The sequence below is a fragment of the Stomoxys calcitrans genome, chromosome 1 (genome assembly GCF_963082655.1).
Source record: "Stomoxys calcitrans chromosome 1, idStoCalc2.1, whole genome shotgun sequence".
Taxonomy (NCBI): domain Eukaryota; kingdom Metazoa; phylum Arthropoda; class Insecta; order Diptera; family Muscidae; genus Stomoxys; species Stomoxys calcitrans.
This window is the reverse complement of record NC_081552.1, coordinates 175246578-175259313: the sequence shown is the minus strand read 5'-3', so window position 1 is coordinate 175259313 and position 12736 is coordinate 175246578.

Sequence of the window (12736 nt, the reverse complement as noted above, 5' to 3'; positions counted from 1 at the left end):
ACCTCAAGTATTGTCTCAGGTATCCGAGGTCTTCCCTTCCTTTCAGGTTTCCTATCATCGTCTCGATTATACCGCGATGGTATGAACTGCTCCCATCATAAATCCATTCTCCCATCGCCTTAAGTCTCATAGCTGCAGTGGCTGCCTCACACTTAATCTGTATGTCAATGGGCCGGATATCTAGAATAGTCTGCAGTGTCCTAGTGGACGTGGTCCTCATCGCTCCGCCTACGTCAAGACAGCATGTTCTCAGAAGCTGTTATGTGGTCCTTGTGTTGCACTTTTTCTCTATCGCAGTCCACCAAACTGCTGAGGCGTAAGTAAGTATTGGTCTAAACACCATCCTGTAGAGCCAGTTGACTATCCTCGGATTCAGGCGCTTCAACATAGTGCTCAACATCTGTGAGCCTTCTCAGTACGCTCCTGAATGTGACACTTCCAAATCTGGTTTCTGTCCAAGATCACACCTAAGTTTTTGACCTTGTCAGATATCGAAATCGTTTCGTTGAGGGTCTAGCCCAGTCATGTGCCATTTGCAATAGTTTTGCATAGCTGGTTCGGATCCTTACCCCTAAAAACCCCCTCGATGTCAATGCATACCGCCAGTGTGTACATTATGACATCGAAGGAATCTTCTATTGTATGCACAACTATGTGCATCCACTGCCCTGCAGTCTCCCACCTTCCCTTGACATAGGCATGCTGCATGCCGGATGTCCTACTCATTATCATGGTATCCACAATACTTTTCATGGTTTTGAAAAGAAAGGACGTAAGGCTTATAGGTCTGTTGGCCTTTGGTGTAGCATAGCTTGTCTTGGTGGGCTTGGGTATAAATACCGCCCTTGCCTCCTGCCAGGCTTTCGGAGTATATGCCAGTCACGGACACGCTGTGAAAATATTGGCCAGGTGGGGCGCCAGATAGCCTGCCTCCTTCTGTAGTAATGTCGGAAATATTTCATCAGGTCCGGGTGACTTAAATGAAGCTCCTCAAGGATTTCTTCGCCATAAATTCCGTTATGACAAACCTTCGGCCAACATCAATATTCCAAGACTCCGGTGTCTCCGTGAGTCCAGTCGTATCCTGTATAAAATGGGTTGATCAAAAGCCTCAACATATCCTCTGTTGTCTTTGGTCACACTCCCATGTCGTCTACTAAAGTTTCAGTCTGGACATGGGTTTTTGAAAGAAACTTTTTCATCTTCGAAAGACCCCATCAGTGCAGTCGTAATCCTGTTGACATTTTATTCAATGTCTTCTATATCTGGACAATCTAAGTTATCTTGGATAAGTCTTCTATTGAGTAGACTTCTAAATTTTATCTACTTGGTTTTAACATATTCCGGAAGCTTTTCGGATTTGGCGCTTGCCGTTCTATTCTAAACCTAATGTAGCGATGGTCAGAGAAAGAGTGTTCCATGGAGACCTTCCAATCCTGAACCTCTAAATTTTTCGAACATATCGTCACATCTAATACCTCCCCTCCAATCCTATTTACAAAGGTATCGGTGTTACCCTCCAACCCTTCCTCCACCATAGGATGGGGGTATACTAATTTCGTCCTTCTGTTTGTAACTTCTCGAAATATTCGTCTTAGAACCCATAAAGTATGAATATTCTTGATCGTCATGACATTTGAAGTAGTTGCCATGTCCGTCCGTCTGTCTTTTTGTCGAAAGCACGCTAACTTTCGAAGGAGTAAAGCTAGCCGCTTTAAATTTTGCGCAACTTCTTATGAGTGTAGGTCGGTTGGGATTGTAAATGGGCCATATTGGCCCATATTTTGATATAACTGCCATATAAACCAATCCGGCGTCTTGACTTCTTGAGCCTCTAGAGGGCGCAATTCATATCCGATTTTGCTGAAATTTCGCATGAGGTGCTTCGTTATGACTTCCAACAATAACCTGATCTAGGTGCCATATAAACCGATCTGGGATCTTGACTTCTTGAGCCCCTCGAGAGTGCAATTATAATCCGACTTGGCTGAAATTTACCATGAGGTATTTTGTTGAAATGTTTAACAACTGTGGAGAGTATATTTGAAATCGGTCCTTAACCTGATATAGCTGTCATATAAACCTGTATGAGGTCTTGACTTCTTAAGCATCTAGAGGGCGCAATTATTATCCGATTTGGCTGAAATTGATGACCTTCAAGATGCGTGTCAAATATGGTCCGAATTGGTCTTTGGCCTGATACAGCTCTTACATAAACTGGTCTCTCTATTTTACTTCTTGAGACCCTAAAGGTCGCAATTGTTATTCGAACTGGCTAAAATTTTACACAATGACTTCTACTATGGTCTTCAACATTATGGTCCGATTCCGACTATAACTTGATAAAGCTCCAATAGCATATCAATTCTTTTCTTTTATCCTTTGTTTGCCTTAAAAGAGATACCGGGATAAGAACTCGACAAATGCTATCCATGGTTTAAGGTTTATAAGATTCGGCCCGGCCGAACTTAGCACGCTTTTAATATATACTTCATTTTCAATGGCTATGACAGAACATTTGTCCCATTTGCGGAACTAAGAATAGATTTCCAGGCACCTCGATCTTCTGCGCTCCATCTTTAATCTAGACACGAAGATTCGCGATGGATTTTACTTCTTGATGTTTTCATTTGAGTTTGGGTCGTACCGGTATACGTTTACCACAGTGCTTCTTCATTTGTTTTTTAGTTTGAATCGTTGAGTGGAGCTAACGTTTAGTTATTTCGCTCCGCAAGAATTTTTCTTTAACTCGTATTAGGTCATCATTTTTGGTAGAAAAATTTAAGTCACTCAAGGATAGCTACGATGGTGGTATCTATTGGGCGGAAGATGATCTGCGTCTGTGTCCAACGGACTCCAAAGACCCAACAGCTGCGGTGGTGGTATCGGGCCGTAGCATAGGGAAACCTTGAATGGTGGAGCGGCGGCTCATGGCTCCACAACCAACAGACGACTGGTCAGCAGGGGCATTTGACGAAGACACCTGGTTTGTGTCTAAAGGACAAGGCCGAACCTATTCTTTCTTCGCATGACTATAATTTGCCTAGGCCATCGGCCTTCACCGGCAACCAACACGCTCTTTAAAAGGTTGGAATAATAGAAGACGCATCGCTCTCAGGTTTATTGAGAGGCTTGGTGCGTATGATCCCAAGACTCTCACTAATAGGGAGAGAGACTCCCTAAATTGGGCTCGGGGATTCGCTGCACAGGCTACCCCAAACTTTCCATCTAGATTCGGAAACTGTACCGCAGTCAGCCAAAAGGCTGGGTCGCCTGGAGGGCATCCCTTGCCTAAAAGAACTAGGGCGAACAATGGTAAGATGCGTCCAAGATCCTTTGCTAGGAGGCCACCGTAGCACAGAGGTACGCCTGGGTTCACATTCTGGCAAGACCATCATAAAAAAATATAAGCTGTGGTTATCCCCTCGTAATTCTGACGACATTTGTGAGGTACTATGTCATGTAAAAACTTCTCCTCAAAAGAAGTGTCGTCCAGTTTGTGACGATGCAGGCTGATATCATAGCCAATACAAACTATTGTAATTGCCTCTGGGTATCAATTGAAATGTATATTTGTGCTCTAAAAAAGATTTGTGAGATCTGGCAAGGCGCTGCACTGGATTTAGTCAAGAAGGAAGATATTCCTTCTCGACCAATAGCGCATGCTTGGATACCAAGAATTTCATCAGTTCCTGAATCCACCAGCGACTGGAATCTTGGTAGATTGGATGAGACTGATGGTTACCGAAGACATACAGTATTCGTACTAAGCTCCGGCTGTCTCGCTGACCTCAACCAGTCTGAAGGAGTTGTATCCTACGGATTCCACAAGTTGAAGTTAAAGGTCTATAATAACGGTGGGTTTGAGGAATCAGGAGACGACTCAGTAGTTGTTGCTAAACACTTGCCCGAGGAACTGTCGACCCCATCGCTAAAGTCTGGATCCGGATTGCAAGAGACTGAAAATTCCCATGCCACGATCGATACAGGAGGGGATGGCATCGAAGTGGGATCCGACAAGCCCTTTATGGGTGGGTCATCCAGTTGGACTGGGCTCAAGGTGTGCGCCAGGGGGAAAGGACGGAACCCAAAAAGTACTTCGACAGCAACAGCTAGTGAAGCGTCGACGGAGGAATCGTCCACACCGGAAGTGTGAAAAATCACTCATGCTCACGAGAAAAAATTTTGATCACGCACGACATCTTTATGTGGACTCGCGGTCTCGCGGTCTCGCACGCTCACGAGACGAAAATTTTACTCACGCACGACTCACGAAACACGATGTACGAGACACGAAGCTCTTACGATTCACGAGACATCCATGAAACACTCTCGAAAAACCAACGAGTCACGGTTAAACAAATACTTTTCTATGAAGCGAATAAAATTTTTTTTGATGCGTCTCAAATCATTCAGCATTTGAACGTACGAAAATTAATGTATAAAATGTATCAGCCCTGCATAGCCAGTTATTTGATCTTTTCATTTGTATTCATCTATAAACAGATTCGTGCGATAAAATACCGTATGATTTGAGAGCATGGCAAAAATTAGTTTTTCGTTATTTTTCAAACTTGAGTGGGAATGTCTTGTGTCTAGTGAGTGTCTCGAGAGTGTCGCACGAGTCGTGAGTGTTTCATGAGTCGTGAATGTCTCGAGAATCGTGATTTTCTCGTGAGCGTAATTTCTCTCATTCTCGCACGAAGAATTTCAATTCAATCACGGTAACGTGATTGGTTTTGGATCTCACTCACGAATCACGTGACTGACGCGTGAGACGACAACTGATGTATACACCTCTTATCAGTATCGGTACGGTACACTGTACTTTCCCAATCATCCTGCGGAGGGCACAATCCAAAGCCAGATGACACCCCAAGCATCCATATTTAAGAATCGGCAGAACAACCGCCGTAAACATCCAGTGTACCGTTCCCGCGATAAGCGCTCAACTCTTTTCTACCAGGTTGCGACATCGGCAAAGCGCATTCAGTGCACTTTTGGCCATTTTCTCGGCATTCCTTCTCCAGATAATTTTCTGGTTAAGAATCACGCCTAAGTAAATAACCTAAGGAGAGAAGCAACTTTACAGGTCCACGACTGGTCCCCTGAAAACACCCAGCTTTCTTGCTATTGAGAAGTACCAACTCTGACTTTCTATTGTTTACTCCAAGCCCATTGACCCCCACCCATCCAGACAACTTTCTCAACGACTCCTAAATGAGGTACGTAATAGCAGAGAGCAGATGGCTACCATCCATGAGAACGACGTACTAGGTAACGATCTTCCCCCTCTCTTTCTCGAAAGACTCCAGAATCCCCTTGGTAATCAGAAGCCATAAAAGAAGAAAAAAACCTTTCTAACTCTGCCTTCCAGCATCATAGCAACCTTAATTACCAAACGATGGGGGACACTCGTCAGGTTAAAACCGCATACCAGTGAAAGGTTGAGAGGTCCCTAATACATGTGTCAATTACTCTCTCCTGGGTCTTCAAATTGAAGGATGGGAAACTGATTAGGCTGTTGCCCTTGGGCAGGGAGTGGCTCAGTTTCACAGTCTTCGGAATGAAAATCATCCGCCAGCCAGTCGATACGTAAACCAACAATATGCAGTTCCTAAAAACCATCTAAAGATAGTGTATGGCTTTTGGTCCCGCTTTTGGGATTATAGCAGGAAGTACCAATTCCGACACTGTTGACTTGAAGGATTCAAACGTATTACCCCGCGACCTACAAGAACGCAGGATGATCCCAAGCCAGAAATGTCCTCATTTTAACTTTGCGTATCCTCTCAACACTCGTCTTTTATGTTCGGAGCCGCTTAAGCCGCGGACTCTGGTAGATATAGAAGCATCAGTTATGGCTAAAAATATATTTTTGTAACAGCCACCAAAAAAGCTAGGATATTTAAAAATTGTACCAGAATACCGATAAACACTAAAGTCCTTGCCGGCATTAATGCTCATGAAATAGCGTTTCTTTGCCTCTTCGTCAATTTTGTGTGGGAAGACTTATTCTACATACAATGGAATAGTCGTTGTTATTGTAGTTCATTTAATTTAAATCTGTTCATGATTGTATGCATATTGAATTCTTGTTATTCATGCGGCCTGGACAAATAAACCTTGGTTGAAGATCAAGTTCTATCTTTTCATAAGTTGCACTCGTATCATTCTAAATTACAATTTAGCGTGTCATATTTATGTTGAAAAGAAAATCAGAATTTATTATCATAACAAACGGCACAAAAAAACGAAGAGACAACTTTTGATTATCTTTTGTGAAATCGCTGCTTATACTGCTGCTGCTGCACCCTCCTCACATAATCTCCTCTTCAAGGATCGTCCGATAATGCGTCTAGCATTTCACAGACTCAACATCGTCGTCATCAAGTTCATGACAATAAATCCCAGTCAAATAAGAAGAATAATCAAATATCGCACAGAGTATATTCGTAAATATTTATGTAGTACTTCTCCGCCTTCATAAGCCTTATGAACTGTTTGATGGTGGCAAAGATGCTTGCTGGTGATCCGTTGAAGTTTTCTTCTGCATCTTTCTTTGTTGTTTTGATTTTTCTCCTCTCCTACTTTAAGTACTCGTATCATCAAAGAATGGATCTCTGATTACGCTGAGACTTGAAAGACAAGCCAACAACAGACAGACAGATTGATTGTCTGTCTGTCTGTCTATGCCAATCAGTTGTGTATGGCTTGAAGACATCGTTTTGGCAACGGTATAATGTGCGTGAAGATACTCTGGACCAACAGCCTAATCCATGCCTTCATTCCAATGCCACATGGGATCAGATGTCCTTAGAGTAGTGAACAATGATAAACGCATTTGTTGTTGACTTTGAAAAAAAAAATCAAGAGTTTTATACCCATGTTTCACTTTCATTAAGGCGAGTAACAGCATTAACTCTTATTTTGGAGTCGTGAACACTGAGAAAAATTATTGCAAAAACAAATGAAAACAGCAGGACTTTGAAAGGTAGTAAAATCAGAGTTTTGATTTTTTCATCTGAATTCGATGAAATTTTCAATGATTTGTTGTTGTTCTTCAACTGTGTCAAGTTATTTATTCAGTAAGTAGACCACTCAACAGTTATTGTTTAAGACTTGTTCTATACATCGGTCAAAAAAAGAGGGAACACGTCGAAATGGGACCTGAAAAACTTTGTGTGAGTGGGTCATTTGGTTAGATTAGGCTTAGGGTGTGCGATAGCGGCAAAGAAGGGAACTCAAGAAAGTACATTGGCAGAAACAGCTGTGGTAGCAGTTGAGGAGGGCTCGTTCCCATCGCAAGTAATCAGCGCTCTGAGGAAGAGTGAAACTATGCCCGATAAACCCGTAGTTCTAGAATGAAAATCGTGTTTCCGTTTCTTAACAAAGAAGTCAGTCCGTAACTAATTTATCTTCTAAATACTGGCATCATCATCTAGTAAAAATTCTGGAGTTTGAAAACGGGTAGAGAAATCTCTTTGAAATTTTAAGTGTTAAGAGCTGAGGTGTTAAGGGGATCATATGCATATCTTAATAATTCTATTTGAATTTCACAGAAAAGTGTTCTTCTGTCTTGTGAGTGTTCTTAGAAAACAAAAAACTAGTTTTGCCCTAGTTTTTTCTCACAAAAATCCCCAAAATACCCATTTCGGGCAAAGTTGATTTAAAACTTGGCATTGTTTTGCACGTTTAGTCCAAAAATTGTTTGCTTGTATTTAGGGGAGATATGAAGTAAAACAAGTAAAATCATGCTTAGTTCGGCTGGACCGAATCTTACATACCCTCCGCCATGGATCGCATTTGTCAAGTTCTTTGCCTGGTTCTCTTTTAAGACAATCAAAGGATAAGAGATATGAATTGCTATGATATTGGATCTATGTCAGATTATAAACCAATTCATACTTGGCTTAGATGTTAAAGACAATAGTAGATTCCATTGTGCAAAATTTCAACTAAGTCGGATAAGAATTACGCCCTCTAGAGGCTTAAGGAGTAAAATCGGAAGATCGATTTATATGGGAGCTATATCAGGTTATGGACCGATTCAGACCATATTTTGCACGTATGTTAGAGGTCAAAGATACAGTGACTTTGCCAAATTGCAGCAAAATTAGATAAGAATTACGTCCTCTAGAGACTCAAGAAGTAATATCGGAAGATCGGTTTATATGGGAGCTATATCAGGTTTTTGACCGATTCGAACCATGCCTGGTACGTCCGTTAAGTATCATAGAAGACGTCATAATAAACAAGTAAACGCGTGCTAAGTTCAGCCGTGACGAATCTTATATACCCTCCACCATAGATCGCATTTGTCGAGTTCTTTTCCCGATATATCTTTTTAGGCGAACAAAGGATAAAAGAAAATAATTCGGATCATAATTGAATTGAATGTTAGAGATCATAGTAGAAGTCATTGTGAAAATTTTCAGCCAATTTCAGCCAAAATGCGAATTTTGCCCATGAACTAAGGAACAGGGGCAAACTTCTCACATATCAATGAGTGCAGTCCGATTTATGTTTTTAAGCTCAATGATAAGGGGCCTCCTTTTTATAGCCGAGTCCGAACAGTGTGCCGTAGTGCGACATCTCTTTGGAGAGAAGTTTTACATGGCATAGTACCTGACAAATGTTGCCAGCATTAGGAGGGGAAAACCACCGCTGAAAATTTTTTCTGATGGTCTCGCCAGGATTCGAACCCATGCGTTCAGCGTCATAGGCGGAAATGCTAACCTCTGCGTTACAGTGGCCTCCCAGGAGAAGCCATTGTAAAAAACTTCAACCGAATCAAATGATTATTACGCCCTCTGGAGGCTCAAGCAGTCAAGATCCACGATCGGTTTAAATGGCAGCTAGATCAGGTTATGAACCGATTTGAACCATGTTTGACGCAGTAATTAGAAGTCATAACAAAACACGCCATGCGAACTTTCAGCTAATTCGGATAAAAATTGCGCCCTTTAGTAGCTCAAAAGGTCAAGATTCAAGATCGGTTTATATGGCAGCTATATCAGGTTATGGACCGATTTAGACCATACTTAGCACAGTTGTTGGAAATCGTAACGAAACACGTCATGCAAGTGGCTAGCTTAACTTCTTCGAAAGTTAACGTGCTTCCGACAGACCGACGGACGTACGGACGGATGGACGCGGCTAGATCGACTTAAAATGTCATGACGATTAACAATATATATATACTTTATGGGGTCTTAGGAGTTACAAACAGAATGACGAAATTAGTATACCCAAATTCTAAAAAATGTCAGCCAAATCCTATAAGAATTGAGCCCTCTAGAGGCTCAAGAATTCAAATCGGAAGGTCGGTTTAAATGGGAGTTATATGGATTTTGGGCCGGTTTGAACCATACTTGTCAATTATTGGAAAAGTCATGGTGCACAATTTAGGCGAAATCGGTTGAGAACTGCACCCTCTGGAGGTTCAAGCAGTAAAATCTGCAAATTGGTTTATAAGGGAGGTATATTTTAAAATGGGCCGATGTGGACCATTTACAATCCCAACCGACCTACACTAATAGGAAGTACTTTTTGATATTTTCCTGCAACAATTTATTTTGAATCTCAACGATCCAAAGTACAAATTTGTTGCTGAATGGCACTCAGTGCAAGCAAACATACAACAACAATATATCCATAAGCAAGACAAGTCGTTGCATATTCTTTGCTTCGGGTCGTGGAGTTTTCATACCCCCCCCCCCCATAGGATGGGGGTATACTAATTTATTCATTATGTATGTAACTCCTCGAAATATTCTTCTAAGACCCCATAAAGTATATATATTCTTGATCGTCATGACATTTTAAGTCGATCTAGCCAATTCCGTCGGTCTGCCGTCCGTTCGTCTGTCTGTCGAAAGCACGCTCAATTTTGGAGAAGTAATGCTAGGTGTTTCAAATTTGCACAAATACTTCTTATTGGTGTAAGTTGGTTGGGATTGTAAATGGGCCATCTCGGTCTTTGTTTTGATATAGCTGCCTATAAACCGATCTTGGACCTTGACTTTTGGGATCCAGTGGCTCAATGCAATTCTTATGCGATTTGGCTGAAATTTGACGTGAGGGGTTATGTTATAATTTCCAACGTCAGTGCTAAGTATGGTTGAAATCGGTCTATAACCTGATATAGCTGTCATAAAACAGCTCTGGGGTCTTGACTTCTTGAGCCTCTAGAGGACGCAATTCCTATCTGATTTGGCTGAAATTTTGCTTTAGGTGTTTTGTCATGACTTCCAACAACTATGCTTACTATGATTCAAATCGGTTCATAACCTGATATAGCTGCCATATAAACCGATCTTTGTTCGTGACTTCTTGAGCCAATGGAATGCGAAATTCTCATCCGATTTGGCTGAAATTTGGTACAACGGTTTCTCCCAAGACCTTTAAAATACGTGTCAAACATGGTCTGAATCGGTTTATAACCTGATAAAGCTCCTCTATAAACCGATCTCCTAATTTTACTTCTTGAGCCCCTAAAGAACGCAATTCTTATTCGATATGGCTTCCACAATGACTTCTACTATGGTCGCAAACATTATAGTCCGAATCGGCCCATATCTTGATATAGCTCCAATAGCATATCAATTCTCAAAAAAGGGATACCCGGAAAAGAACTCGACAAATGCGATCCATGATGGAGGGTATATAAGATTCGGGCCGGCTGAACTTGGCGCGCTTTTACTTGTTATTTTCTTTGCTTGGATCGCGCTGTTTTGTCTCGTTCGTTTTACTGCTGCTCTCGGGGGTTTCTCCGTCACTCTCTCTACTAAATATTACCCTTAAAAACAAATTTCAATAATTTTGGTGACGCAGAGTATTAAACTCATTATAAGTGTTGCCACTCAAGAAAATTATTTCCTACCAAAATTCAAGAAAAATCCTACCAAACCCTACCAAAACCTGTCAAATGTTCTACAAGGCGAAAATGGGGTATATTTGTGCTTTTACACCCACCAACGAACAGTTGGCCATTTTGCAATTCACTTTAGAACACATCAAATGATATGTTTTCAACGCTATGAAGTACTAGATTGTCGGAATTCATTTAAGAACTAGACATACCCGTCCTTCTGTTTGTTGAAATAACTCTACATTCTTACATTGAAAGATGGCCTATATCCTGATATAGCACCTTTTATTCCTATCTCCCGATAAAAGAAATTTTGATTTGTTGGTAAATTTGTTTGTTGGTAAAGCAATCTGCCGATTTAAATGTTCGAGCCCAGCAATGCGCTTTTACAGTGAGTTGCATGGATGTCTCAACATCTGAGTATGGATCAGATCCGATCCATACCCAGATGCTACCCTGTTTTCCTATTGAAGGCATTGAACGAATTTACAAAATTTGGAAGAGACTCCATCATTCTTTCTTCGACATCCATGGTTTTGCTCTGCACTCTTAACGAATACACAGAAACGAATTTTGAGTTATCCCCGGCGTTGAAAAAACCTACCAAAAATTGAGGTCAGCCTACTAACCTACCAAGAGAATAAAAACGTATAAATTTTGATAGGAACTTACCGGAAACGGCAATACTGCTCATGATCTCATGTTTGGTAGTCTTGCACGCATCCACCGACATCATCTTTTTTATGATTAAATTATTCAATAAGTACTGCTGCACGGCAAGAAGTGTCTCAATTAATGAAATTTAAAAAAAAGTAAAAACCACTCTAAACATTTTTTTCTGAATACGAAATTCTTATTTTTATATACCGAATTTTCCAAAATAACTTTAATGAAAAAACTATTTTTTTTTTTGACTAACTGGGGTACTCGAACCTTTGTTTGCAAGTCATGAATGATATGGGAGGTTTGTGCGTACATGGTAGTACGCCTATTTTAACAACTACCTCAACTAAGGAATTTGTTGAAAGTCCACAAAATTTCAATAGTTTTGTCTATCAAGTCCCTTGTAGAGACTTACTTTCGTACATCAACAAATAATGTCTCCGGTTCAATGCTAAAATTCGTTGAGAATTTAAAGTTTCAGATACAAATTTGGTAGTTATTTTTTTACTGAGAAAGCAGGGAGCTTTTTTCTCTTTCAGCGTATTAGCAGTGTTATGATCTTCGGGAGATCTGATTGTCTTTCCAGCTTCCATAGAATTATTTGATATGTCAGTTCTACCCCATCCAGCATCCTTCGTCGTGTCCCGGATTGCTTTGTCGGACTTCTTGTGAGCTTAGCAAAGCCCTCGCTCACTACTGCCGTCATCCTGCTGTCCTCATCTCTCGATTCGGCTGCGATGACTGTTTCGTTGACACTGTCGCTGTCTGAATCTGAAATACCATCTTTACTTAAAGGCTGGGGATGAACTGTGCATTCCTACGCTTTATCCGTCACTTCTTCATTTGCTAATCTGACGACTGGTTATGCGCTAGAAGCATTACTCTCGACTACAGGTGCCAAGGCACCCATACCTATAGTAAGGGCGGACAACATGCTGCGGTCTGATGTCACCACCGCAGCCTTCGGGTCTTTGGAGCCTTCTCCTACCCATTCCGAGAATCATATATGGGGAGTGAAATGAAAACACGTCCGCTCCTTTCTATAGTGAGTCCTTTGCTGAAATTCCAATGCAGGATAGTGAGTCTTTTGGCTTAATTAACGATTTTTTATCACAATTTTTTCTACATAACGTAAGAAAATATACTTGTGAGTTTAGAAAAAAAATTTCAAATTCAATTGAAATCACGGTCAAAGTTCAA